Source organism: Meles meles, chromosome X, assembly GCF_922984935.1.
Source record: "Meles meles chromosome X, mMelMel3.1 paternal haplotype, whole genome shotgun sequence".
Taxonomy (NCBI): Eukaryota; Metazoa; Chordata; class Mammalia; order Carnivora; family Mustelidae; genus Meles; species Meles meles.
In genome coordinates, this window is record NC_060087.1 from 96,984,815 (window position 1) to 96,998,820 (window position 14,006).

Consider the following 14,006-nt stretch of genomic DNA (forward strand, 5'->3'; position numbering starts at 1 on the left):
TTTCCCAGATTCAGCAAGTTTTTAGTTATTATTTCTTTCTCCCTTCTCTTTCTCTTCTGAGAATCCTATAATGCAAATGTTATTGATATTGTTGCTGAGTTTCCTTAATCTATTTTCATTTTTTATTATTCTTTTTTCTCTCTTATGTTCAGATTGATTGCTCTCCATTAACTCTCATTCAGGTAACTGATCCCTTCTTCTATTTCCTCTAGTCTACTATTTATTCCCTTTAGTATATTTTTAATTTCATTTATTGAGTTGTTCCTCTCAGATTGGTTCTTTTTTAACTCTTTGTTGAGGATCTCACTAAGGTCCTCTATTCATTTCTCAAGTCCAGTGATTATCTTTATTAACATTACTTCGAATTTTCTGTCAGTCATATTATTTATGTCCCTTTTGTTTACCTCTCTTGGTCTGATTGTGCCCCGTTCTTTCATTTGAGACATAGTGCTCTGTCTCCTTATTTTGTCTACCTATATCTGTTTTTATATGTTAGGTAAATCAGCTATGTCTCCTAATGTTGAAAGCAGTGACCCTATGAAGAAGAGGCCCTAAAGTCTCTGCAGCACAATGTCCCTTGTTCATCAGAAACTGGCACTTAAGTGCTGTCTCCTATGTGTGTTGCATGTACCCTATTTTTGTGGCTGAGCTGTGTTGGCCTTCAGTTCAGTCATCTGCAATGGCTCCCATTGTGGTCAGAATTTGATCCCTGTGTTGTTAATGGGTCAGTCTAGAGCCTCATTGGATTGAGTCAGACCAGGCATTTGCCGGAGCTGTGGTACCACCAAATTTCAGGGCACTCTTCTTATGCTGTCCCCTGAGAAGATTTCACTGGTGGGTAGGACTGGCACAATCCAACCAGATGTCTACCCCAACCCACTGCTGGGGCTATATTCAGACTGCTTTGTGTGGTTATCTTCCCCTCTCCCCTGGGCAGGACTCATTTTGGTGTGGATGGCCCCTGTTGTGGCTGCTTGCATACTATCAGACATGTGACACAGCTTTGGATGACTTCTCCCAAGAGTGTGTTTGTGGATTGGGGTTCGCCTGAGAATTCAGTCAGGCTACACAGTGCCAGCAGGCCCATGCTGGTCCACTGCAGGAGAGGACCTGCAGCCACCTGGCTGCATCACCCCAGGATGATGGGGTTGGAGGATGTGGATGCACATCAATGTGTGAGGGCAAGGTACACTCTTAACAAACTAGGTGGAAGGTGTTCCCACTGCACTGGTCACAACAGATGTCCCTATATCTAGGCTAGGAGATCAGTGAGGGAAATGGTGTCTACCAGCTCCTATGCTCTTGGAGAGTTCTCCTAAAGATCCCTGCCCCTTCAGCATAACCTCTGAGATTAGTAAATAAATCTCCTTCTTGCAAACCCCTGGCATTTTTCAAACTGTTGCTGTGATGCAGAATCTCGGTGAGGCTGTTTCTTGTGCTGTCTCTTTAGGGGTGGGGACTTAGTTTCCTATTGCTCTCTAGCTCTCCCAAGTAGAGTACACTGATTTCTAAAGTTTCTGGGGTTAAACCCCACTTATTTTAAGATCTCTTGAAGCCAGACCCTTCTGTTTTCAAAGCCAAATATTATGGGGATTCATCTTCACAATGCGAGTCCCTCATGCCTGGGGTGTCTGGCATGGGTCTTCTCTTCTCCTGTCTATGACTGCTTCATCCCTCCTTCTCACAGGCAGTTCTGTGTATACATTGGACTCCCATCCATGTCTTTACCTTTTCTTCCCTCCTCAATGTGGCCTTTCCTCTACACTTACTGTCTAGCATCTGTTCTGGTAGTCTTTGCATTTTTTTTTCTAGGTTATTTACACTGATGTGGGAGTTATCTAGTTGTATCTGTGGGACAAGGTGAGCCCAAGCTCCTCCTATTCTGCAATCTTCCCTGGAATTTCCCTGGATTTCTTTAGTTATTTTGGTGCCTAGAATATATCCTTTTATGAGTTTACAAAGAATACTTTTCAAAAGTTGACAGATGTGTTACTTTTTTCTGTGGTTATCAGTCACTGTTTTTTAATTTGTCCAGGTAATTTCAAGGAGGAAAGATGGATTATTCAGCACGTATAGACGGTCAAATGCTCCTCTAATTGAATTCATTTATAAATATTTAAAATAAGTTTTGTACATTGGTTCCTGACTCATTTCTAGACATTAGTAATACAGCAGCAGAAATAGAAATTAAGAAAACAATCCCATTTACAACTGCATCAAAATAATTATATACCTAGGAATAAATCTAACCACAGAGGAAAAAGACTTGCACTCTGAAAACTATAAAACATTGATGAAATACATCAAAGACAACACAAAGAAACAGAAAGATGTTCCATGCTTCTGAACCGGAAGAAAAAAATATTGTTAACATGTCTGTACTATCCAAAGCTATCTACACATTTAATGGAGTCCCTATTAAAATACCACCAGCCTTTTTCACAGAGCTAGAACAAACAACCCCAACATTTTTAATGGAGTCACAAAAGAATTTGAACAGCCAAAGCAACCTTGAAAAAGAAAAGAAAGTTAGAGGCATCACAGTTACAGACTTCAGGGTACATTATGAAGCTACAGTGATGAAAACAGTTTGGTACTGGCACAAAAATAGGCCCCTAGATCAATGGGACAGAATAGAAAACCCAGAAATATACCCACAATTGTATGGTAAATTAATCTTCAACAAACCAAGAAAGAATATCCAATGGGAAACAGTCCGTTCAACAAATGGTGTTGGGAAAACTGAACGGCTACATGCAAAAGAATGAAACTGGACCATTTTCTTATATCATACATAAAAATAAATTTAAAATGGATTAAAGGCTTCAATGTTAGACATGAAACCATAAAAATCCTAGAAGGGAGCACAAACAGAAATGTCTCTAACATCAGCCATAGCAACATTTTTTAAAGATGTGTCTCCTGAGGCAAGGGAAACAAAAGCAAAGACAATCGGAACTACATCAAAATAAGAAGCCTTTGCACAGTGAAGGAAACAACAAAACTAAAAGGCAACCTACTGAATGGGAGAACATATTTGCAAATGACATACCTGATAAAGGGTTAGAATCCAAAATATATAAAGAACTGATACTGGGGCCCCTGGGTGGCTCAGTGGGTTAAAGCCTCTGCCTTTGGCTCAGGTCATGATCCCAGGGTCTTGGGATCGAGCCCTGCATCAGGCTCTCTGTTCAGTGGAGAGCTTGCTTCCTCCTCTCTCTCTTTCTGTGTGCCTCTCCACCTACTTGTGATCTCTGTCTGTCAAATAAATAAATAAAGACTTTAAAAAAAAAGAACTGATACAACTTAACACCCAACAAATAAATAATCTGATTAAAAATGAGCAGAAGACAGGAACAGACATTTGGCCAATAGACCTATGAAAAGAAGCTCAACATTACTTATCATCAGGAAAATGTAAATCAAAACTACAATGAGATATCACCTCACACCTGTCAGAATGGCTAAAATCCAAGACACAAGAAACAACTAGTATTGGTGAGGATGTAGAGGGAAAGAAACCCTCATGCATCGTTGATGGGAATGCAAACTGGTGCAGTTTGGAAAACAGTATGGATGTTCCTCAAAAAGTTAAAAATAAAACTACCATAGATCCAGTAATTACACTACTGGATTTTTACCTAAAAACTACAAAAAAGCCCCAAAACCCTAATTCAAAGGGATACATGTATCCCTCTGTTTATAGCATTATTATTTGCAATTACCAAATTATGGATGCTGCCCAAGTGTTCCTCTATAGATGGATAAATAAAGAAGATGTGCTATACATATACAATGAAATCTTATTTAGGCAAAATAGTGCTATACATATACAATGAAATCTTATTTAGGCAAAATATAAAAATGAAATCTTGCCATTTGCAATGACATGGATAGAACTAAGAGTATAATATTAAGTGAAATAAGTCAGAGAAAGACAAACACATATGATTTCACTCATAGATGGAATTTAAGAAATAAAACAAATGAGGAAGGGAAAAAAAGAGAGGAGAGATAAGCTAAGAAACAGACTTTTAACTGCAGAGAAGAAACTGATGGTTACCAGAGGGGCTGGGGGTGAGGAGATGAGTGAAATAGATGATGTCGTGATGAACACTGGTGAAATACTGAACTGCTAAATCTGTTGTACACTTGAATTATGCACCTATATTGTACACCTGAAACTAACATAACACTGTATATTAACTATACTGGAATTAAATTAAAAAAATAAAAAAATAAAAAAAGACTGGTTCTACTACTTAATCTTGCGTGACCCAGAAAAATAGGTTTGGTTTGTCTTCTGTCTTTAGACTGACTAATCATGCCTACAGATTGGGCATGCCCACAGAGCCCGTTGCTCAAAAGGAACTCACTGAGAAAAGCAGACTTCTGGGTCTTTCTGCCTCCTCACTTCAAAAATTCTTCTCGAAGAATTAGAAGAGCTGTCTTCTGCCCTTTTGCTGTTAGAACAGTAGCACTGTCATGGCTCTGTGAACATCCTGTCGACATCCCACAGCCTTGACCTGATGCCTTGCATACAGTGGATGCAACCAAGGGTGTGCGCATGAGGGGCAGGATAGAACTTTTATTTGTTAAATTAATGACTGCAGAGGAATCAGTTGATTTTGTCAATAATTAAGATCACAATTTCTTCAGTGGCAGGCGGTCTGGATCCCAGTTCTTCTACTTAGAACCTTTATCAATTCGGGAGAATCACTTACCTTTTCTGGACCTCAGTTTCCTTATCTACCAAATGGCACTAGAACTACTTGCTTTGCATATCCTGTCAAATGATACATGAAATAGTGTAAATGAAAGCACTTTGTGGAAAGAAAAAAGAAAAAAGAAAACACTTTGTGAATGTTTGTCATTCTATCTCTCCCCTTTAATTTCTCACTCCCAGTGTGCCCTATCATGTTCTGGAGTCCTCACCCATTTGAGTTGCTGATTATCCATTTGCTCTGGAAACTGATAGTGACACATATTAGGGGTCTGGAATAATAACTTTGCTTTGGCATTTCTCTGAAAGTTCTAAGAAATGCCATCTGGTTCTAGAGACTTAGTGACACTCTATTAAGTCAGACACAGGCAAATTTCTGATAAATTGGAAAATTACTTCAAATTCTGAGAGAGCCAAGGAGATGTTAGAGAAATATCCTGACCAACTGAGAATAAATTTATTAGACCAGAGCAGGGATTTTTAACCCTACAGTGGTTGAAATACACTGGTATTGTGAACCCAACTTTTACGGTATCAAATCTCCCAGGTGTATAGTGCCTATAACAATGTTTAAGACCAAAGTGATTCAAAATATTTTGAGTTGGAACAATTATGGTAAATCTTCAGGACGTTCCCTTGAACCTGCTTTAGGACTCTAGGACCTAACAAAATATAGAAACCAGGGGAGATAAATTGTCATGTCTGGGGATGGAAAGTGGCCCAGATCCCTGGATAACTCTAATGTGAACTGGCAGCACACAGCACATGTCCCATCCTATTCCTTCCTGGAGGTCTGAAGGTGGTATGGCCTCACTTGTCGAGGGCATATTCCTCCTCCTTGTTCCTGTGTCCCTGTCACTGCTAACCATGATGACACTGACCTGGGGGCTGGGGTCTTCAGGAATGACAATTGTTTGACACTGCTGTTTCCTGGTGGTGCTGGAGGCCCTATCACTCCACCTACATGTGATGGAGGAGATGCAGGCTGGGCTGCTGTGCACCAGGGTGCAGCAGGGAGGTGTGATCTCCTTGTTATTCCTGGACCTCTGAGGGGAGCCAAAGGCCTGAAAGGAGGAGAGAACTTACAGGTGGAGACAGGTCTCACCGAGGACTGGTGGGGCTTACTCTTCTGGGAGGAGGTAGTGTTGGTTGGCTACTGCCTAACACATGGGTCACACCCACAAGATTTTCTGGGTCCTACTTGGCCAGGCCCCCTGGGCAACTAGGCCTCATTGGATCTGAAGACACTGAGCTCCTGGGGCTAGAGTGACAATGGTAGTTGTATTCTTCATTCATATGAAATTGCCAGCATGCATAGAGGGAAACACGTGCAATCGTCAGAATCTGGGTGGACACAGGAGGAGAGCTTGCTAGGAGTCAGGCCAGGTGTACATCTGGGCTGTTACTGTGTACAGGGACATGCTTTGCTGGCCACTGCAGCCATGGATGTCTCTGAGGACTGGTAGAGTAGATTGGTAATTTAGGAGACTTAAGGCCTGGTTTAGGATATAATGGCACTGGTAGAGGTAGGAGCCTGGATGTGGACAGTGCTCAGGTGGTTGTTGAAGGTCATGGTCTAGTGGGTGGATGTGCTGGGGACAACAGACATGATGAAGGTGGTTTTGCTTAGGTTCACAGTGTCATATATATTCACCCAATGTTTGCAAACCTCCATGATCTGAAAATATTTCATTTGTATATTATGGGAAAAATCAAGTAAGTGTGTCATAGTGACAGCAGGGTGGTTTAGGGTGTCAATCCTAGTGATTCTCAGCATCTATGGGGAGCATCCTCTTTAACAGGTTGATGAAATCCTACCAGTTTGCATTTTTCACCAACATGTTTTTCCCTTTTAAATCTCTTATCAAGTTCACCTGGGCCATATCATCTAAATGGATAAAAATGTTGCTTCTTTCCACTTAATCCCCATTTCTGCTTCATGGTCGTCTAGTGTCTTCAGCCTGCAGAAAGGATGTGGCAATTCTGTGTCACGGTTGAAAAGCCTAGTTATCTTTTTCCCTGCACTTAATAAATATTTAGCTGGCAAACCTTGTTTTTGTGAAATATACCATATATGATCACATTCAGAAGCTCCTGTGGTTGTCATTTTGTATAGTTGTTTTCATTATCTCTATGTGCATTTAATTTTAAGTCTTGGCTTTTCCCCCCTAATCTTTTAAAAATTCATTTTAATATTTGAATATATAAAACAGTCACATTTCATAAATTAAAATTGATTTAAAAGAACTTTCATGACAGTGGATTTGCCCTTCCCCTACCTGAAATGGTTTTAAAAATCAATGAAATACATGAAATGATGGTATTCAAGGTATTGGGCTTCAGCGAATGGAAGGTAGTGACACTGAGAGATAGGAAATGAGCACAGAGAGCCTTATCATTTCTTCAGCTTAGTTCCTAGAGAGAGTTTTGAGGCCACAGCACATTGGCAGAAGAATTCATCTATAGCCCGACAATTTCCTTGTATTGATAAGATGGAACTGAGAATCGGGGAGTGTGAGGCGGTTGGATTCTCAGGACAGATTGTTGGAGAAGAGAGAGCTCTAAAAAGATTAAAATTAAACTTCCAGAGATCTGCATGAAGTCTCCCTCTGGTAGAATATTGATAATCACAGGTATCTGAGGGAACTACCTGAGGCTTTGGAAGAAATAACAGAAAAAAAATTAGAAACAATAATCTCTGGGGGTCACACAGAGTCAGAAGTAGGTTCTGTTCCCAAAAGCCAGAGCCAGAAACTTCATAATTCACAAAGCCTTGAGTAGAGTGCTCAGAAGGGTTTTGACTCTGAAGTGGGAAAAATTATCCCTAGATGTTGTTCTTACTCTGCTTTTTAAACCTTAAAGGCAAGATGAAAAAGGATCAAAATGATGCCAACTAACTTAACTGCACCTGAGAATAAAGCTTAAGAATATCCATTGGAATATAAATATACAGCATCCAATAAGATAAAATGTACAATGTCTGACTTTGGATAAAAAATTATAAAACATACAAAGAAGCAGGAAAATATGACTCAAACTGAGGAGGAAAATAAAAGTCCAGGTTGAAGGGACTTTACATTTTGTTTTATTATGACAAGAGAATGTTGGTTTTAGTTCTCTTTTTATGAAATTTATTGAGATTTACTTTGTGACTTGATATCTGGCCAGTTTTGAAGATGTACAATGGAAATTTCAGGAGAATATTTACTATTATTACTGTATAAATTTAACATACAGTTATTATGTTGTTTTAAATCTTTTACATTCTTAGCTGTTTGTTTGAACTTAACCTCATTGAGTTACGTGTTGAAGAATTCTAGTACTAGTAGTACTGTTTCACCATGTAGCTCTTGTCTTTCCAGGAATTTCTGCTTTATGAGGTATTTCCTACATTATTTAACACATAAATATTTTTGTTATATTTTCATTGTGAATGTGGCCTTTAGCATTATAAAGTACCCCTTTTCTAATTTAATGTATTTGGGGCTGCATTCATTTTTTTATATCAGAATGGTAACACCTACTTATATCCTGCATTTCCGTTGTACATAGTTGTTTATAATTTTTTTCTTTTTCTAAATGATTTTGATTTAGATATGTCTTTTAATTAGTCAAATGTCAGTTTTATTTTATGAGCCAATCTCAAATGTTCTTTTTAAAATTAGGAGTTGTCCTTTTACCATTATATAAATAAAATAAATTTTTTAAAGATTTTATTTATTTATTTGACAGAGAGAGATGACAAGTAGGCAGAGAGGCAAGCAGAGAGAGAGAGGAGGAAGCAGGCTCCCTGCTGAGCAGAGAGCCCAATGAGGGACTAGATCCTAGGACCCTGAGATCATGACCTAAGCTGAAGGCAGAGGTTTAACCCACTGAGCCACCCAGGTGCCCCTAAAATAATTTCGATATCAATTATTTCCTACAATTTATGTTGTTTTAGTACATATTATTTTTTATTTTCTAGATCTCTTCTCTATGTGGCCTGTTTTCCTTGTTCTCTTTTGCTATTTAGTTTATATATATGTATGTGTGTGTGTGTGTGTATATATATATAAAATTTACACTATTTACTATATATATGTATTTTTCACATGGTTATGTTTAATCAAACAAGTTCTATAACATAAAGGGTATACTCTTTTTAAATTTGGCTTCTGCCATTTTAAAATCATCTTTAAATAAGAACCTTTGAGAGGTGTCTGGGTGACTCAGGTGGGTAAGCATCCAGCTCTTGGTTTCGGCTCAGGTCATGATCTCATGGGTTGTGAGATCAATCCCCATGGTGGGCTCCACACTCAGTGGAGAGTCTGCTTGAAGATTCTTTCCCTCTGCCCTTGCTCCCACACTCTGTCTATAAAATAAATAAATAAATCTAATAAATAAATAAGATCCTTTTACTCCCATGTATTACTTATGGAACAGTTCATGAGATTTATCTATTTTCATTTATCTCTCCTTTTTCTTCCCATTTTTAGATGTTATTTCTACCTATCAGAACACAGAACACATACATGTTACTCTTCCATGCTTTTTTCCACTTTATAGTCTTAGTTGTATAATTGAAAATATTCAATAGTCACCATTAGTTTTTTTGCCTAAGTATGCCTAGCCATATTTTGATTGGATAAGGCTAGTCTTCTACTAGATTTATTTGAAAAGATTCATGAATGAATGCAATGTTATCTGAATACTTAGTGATGAAACTGTTTTCCTATAGCCTTTAAAATTGAATGATAATTTTAGTAGCTTTATTAAGATATCCTAGTGTAGGAAACTCAGTTATCATTTAAATGAGTCATTTAAGTATTTAGATTCATATCTTTTTATCCAAGAAAAGCCTTCTTTGATTGTAGTTTTGAATATCATTTATATTTAATCATTTTTGTTTTCTTCTTTAAGGACCAAATTATATTGTCTTTGCTTATTTACTATATCAAGTCACTAATAATTTTTATCTCTTCATTATTATGTTTTCATCTTCTTGACTGCTTTTTCACTCATCTTTATGGAGGCATAACCTACATAAAACAAATTATAAAATAAATTAGAATATTTTTAGGGATACAGTTGTATACAACCATATAATAACCAATGACTCTAATCAAAATATAGAATATTACCATCATACCATAAGTAATATCATTCCTATTTGTCTCAGCCCCAACATCCACAACCCCAGGTAACAAGTAATAAACCTATATAATTTCTGATATTATATTTTTGCCTCCTATACTATTCCATCCAAATGGATATGCACTTTTAACTCAGAATGTTTTTAAGATTCACTTCATATTATTCCATGTATTAGTGGTTCATTCCTTGTTATTGTCAAGTAGATGTCAATAGCACAGATTTATTCTATTTTTTAAAATCTATTCACCAGTTGATGGACATGGAGGTTATTTCAAATGTTTGGATATTATGAATAATGCAGCTGTGAATAATGCAGTCTTAATTCACATGTAAATCTTTTGTGGATTTATGTATTTATTTCTCTTGGGTAAATACCTAGGAATGGGATTGCTGAATTATATCGTAAATGTACATTTAACTTCACAAAGAACTACCAAAGTTTTATCCATCCAATGAGATTTTACCAATTTTCAATTCCACTACTATTTCCACATCTTTGTCAATGCTAAGTTTCATCAGTCTTAAATTTTAGCCATTCTAATGTGTGTGAAATAATTTAACATTATGCTGTCAATTTGTATTTCCTGGAGGCCTAGTGGTGGTGTCTGTATGTACCCATTAGCTTTTCATGTATCTTCTTGGCTGAAGTATCTATTAAAATAGTTTGCCAATTTTTAATTAATTTATGATAGGGTGGCTGGTGACTTGGGCAGCAAAGAATTGCACAAAGAATAGAACAGCAAACTGGACAGAGTTTATTCACTCTCCACTCTCTTGATGTCAAGAGAGATGTTGGCCCTGAGTTTCTGTCAGGCCGGGCCTTTAAAGGGGCTTTGAAGGATGTGAGAGGGTTGCAGCTGTGTGCATGCAGGGAGGGGATGTGGAAGGGGTCAACCCTTGGTGAGATAGAGCAGGAGGTGGCAAGTTTTTCCAGGGGCTCTGTCTGGTCAGGCTAGAAAAGAATGTGGTCAGGCTAGAAACAAATGTTTCGTAGTTGGGGTCCACAAGAATATGCTTTGTAGTTGGGGTCCACTTTCTGAGATGGAGGACACTGTGACCTAGAAAAACAGAGTTAGGGTCAAGTGCAGACACCTGTGAGTTTTGTCTATAAGCTTGGTTGGAGGTGGGCAGATGGCAGCTTTGAATAGATTCCTTTCAGTTTATTTCTCTTAAATCAAAAAGAGACAGGGGCACCTGGGTGGCTCAGTAGGTTAAGCCTCTGCCTTCGGCTCAGGTCATGGTCTCAGGATCCTGGAATCGAGCCCCGCATTGGGCTCTCTGCTCAGCAAGGAGCCTGCTTCCCTTCCTCTCTCTCTGCCTGCCTCTCTGCCTACTTGTGATCTCTCTCTGTCTGTGAAATAAATAAAAATCTTTAGAAGATATAAAATTTTAAAAAAGAGAAAAAAAAAAAAACCAGACTCCTAAGTCCACATAACAAGCTGGTGGTTGCCAGAGTGGATGTAGGCAGAAAGATGGGTGAAATAGATAAAGGAGATCAAGAATATACTTCTTCTGATGAACACTGAATTTTTGACTTATTAAATTGTACACCTGAAGATAATATAACACTGTATGTTAATTATACTTCAATAAAAATATTTTCTTTATATATTCCATTTGTCAGTCTTTGTCAGAGATAAGTCTGCAAACATTTTCTCCAAATCCATGACCTGACATTTTATTTTCTTAATTTCGTCTTTCAAAGAACAAAAATCCTTAAGTTTGATAGAGGGTATATTGACCTTGTATCCTGTGATCTTGCTAAATTAAATTATGAGTTCTAGTAGCTGTATTTTAATTTCCTTAAGATTTTCAATTCACGTGATCATTTCATGTATATTCCTTAGGGATTTCTATGTAAACAACCATGTCTTTTTTTTTTTTAATTTAAATTTTAGGTAGTTAACATACAGTGCAATATTGATTTCTAAAGTAGAATATAGTGATTCTTCACTTACATGTAACACCCAGTGCTGATCATAACAAGTGCCTTCCTTAATACCCATCACTCATCTAGCCCATCCCCACCCACTTCCCTCTGTCAACCCAGTTTGTTTTCTATTGTGAAGAGTCTCCTATGGTTTGTTTCCCTCTCTCCTTTTTTTCTTTTCCCCCTTCCCTTATGTTCAACTGTTTTCTTTCCTAAATTCTACATATGAGTGAGTTCAACTGGTATTTGTCTTTCTCTGATTGACTTATTTCACTTTTTTATGGCTGAGTAATGTTCCATTGTGTGTGTGTGCGTGCGCGCGCGCGTGTGTGTGTGTGTATACCACTTTTTCTTTATCCATTCATCAATCAACGGACAGTTAGGCTCTCTATAGTTTGCCTATTATTGATAATGATGCTATAAACGTAAACATCAGGGTGCATGTATGTGTTCAAATCTGTATTTTTGTATCCTTTGGTTAAATACGTAGTAGTGCAATTGCTGCGCTGTAGGATAGTTTTATGTTTAACATTTTGAAGGACCTCCATACTGTTCTCCAGAGTGCCTGCACCAGTTTGCTTTCCTACCAACAGAGCAAGAGGGATACCCTTTCTCCACATCCTTGCCAACATTTATTATTTCTTGTTTTTTTTTGGGATAATAGCCGTCCTGAGAGATGTGAGATGGTATCTCATTGTGGTTTTGATTTATATTTCCCTGATGATGAGGGATGTTGATTACCTTTTCATGTGTCTGTTAACCATCTGGATGTCTTCTGTAGAAAAATATCTATTTATGTCTTCTGCCCATTTCTTAACTGGGTTACTTGTTGTTTGGGTGTTGAGTTTGGTAAGTTCCTTGTAGATTTTGGATACTAACCCTTTACCACATATGTCATTTACAAATATCTTCTCCCATTCCTTAGACTGCCTTTTAGCTTTGTTGGTCATTTCCTTTGCTGCTCAAAAGCTTTTTACCTAATGAAATCCCAACAATTCTTTTTTGCTTTTTTTTTCCTTGCTGGTGGTGATGTATCTAGTATATCTACTATAGCTGAGGTCAGAGAAGTTACTGCCTGTGTTCTCCCATAGGATTTTGATGGTTTCCTGTCTCAAAATTAGGTCTTTCATCCATCTTTATTTTATTTTTGTGTATGGTATAAGAAAGTGGTCCAGTTTCATTCTTCTGGATGTCGGTGTCCAGTTTTCTCAACACCATTTGTTGAAGAGACTATCTTTTTTCCCATTAGATATTTTTTCTTGCTTTGTTGAAGATTAGTTGACCATATAGTTGTGGCTCCATTTCTGGGTTATCTATTCGGTTCCATTGATCTATGTGTCTGTTTTTCTCCAGTACCATACTATCTTGATGATTATAGCTCTGTAATATAGCTTGAAATCCAGAATCGTTGATGCCTCCAATTTTGTTTTTCTTTTTCAGAATTGCTTTGGCTATTCAGGTTTTTTTGTGATTCCATACAAATTTTAGGATTGTTTCTTCCAGATATGATTCTTATCCTGTCTTTTATTAATACAGGGTATTATGTTGATTGATTTGTGAATATTAAACCACTCCTGCAGTCCAAGAATAATTCCCATTTCATTGTGGTGAATGATTCTTTTAATGACTGTTGAATTCAATTTGCTAGTATTTTATTGAGAATTTTTACATCCCTGTTCATCAGGGACATTGGTCTGTAATCTCCTTCTAAGTGGGGTCTTTGTCTGGTTTTAGAATCAAGGTCATGCTGGCTTCATAGAATGAGTTTGGATGTTTTCTTTCCATTTCTATTTTTGGGAAGAGTTTGAGAAGAATAAGTATTAACCCTTCTTTAAATGTCTGGTAGAATTCCTCTGGGAAGCCATCTGGCTCTGGATTTTTGTTTGTTGGAAAATTTTTGATGACCGATCAAATTTCTTTGTTGATTATTGGTCTGTTCAAATTTTCTGTTTCTTCCTGTTTCAGTTTTGTATTTTGTATGTTTTAAGAATTTATGCATTTCTTCCAGATTGTCCAATTTGTTGGCATATTGTTTTCCATAATATTCTCTTATAATTGTATTTCTGTGGTATTGGTTGTGATCTCTTATAAAAAAATTTGGCTGGGGGTTGTCAATTTTATTAACTCTTTTGAAAAATCAGCTCCTAGTTTCATTAATCCATTCTACTGGGTGTTTGTTTGTTTGTTTGTTTCCATATTATTTATTTCTGCTCTAATCTT

General features: G+C 37.4%; 1 pseudogene; it reads right to left on the reverse strand.

Moving 5' to 3' along the window:
- Window positions 1–5,385: 5,385 nt before the first annotated feature.
- LOC123934722 lies at window positions 5,386–6,830 on the reverse strand (annotated as a pseudogene).
- Between the last annotated feature and the right edge of the window lie 7,176 nt (window positions 6,831–14,006).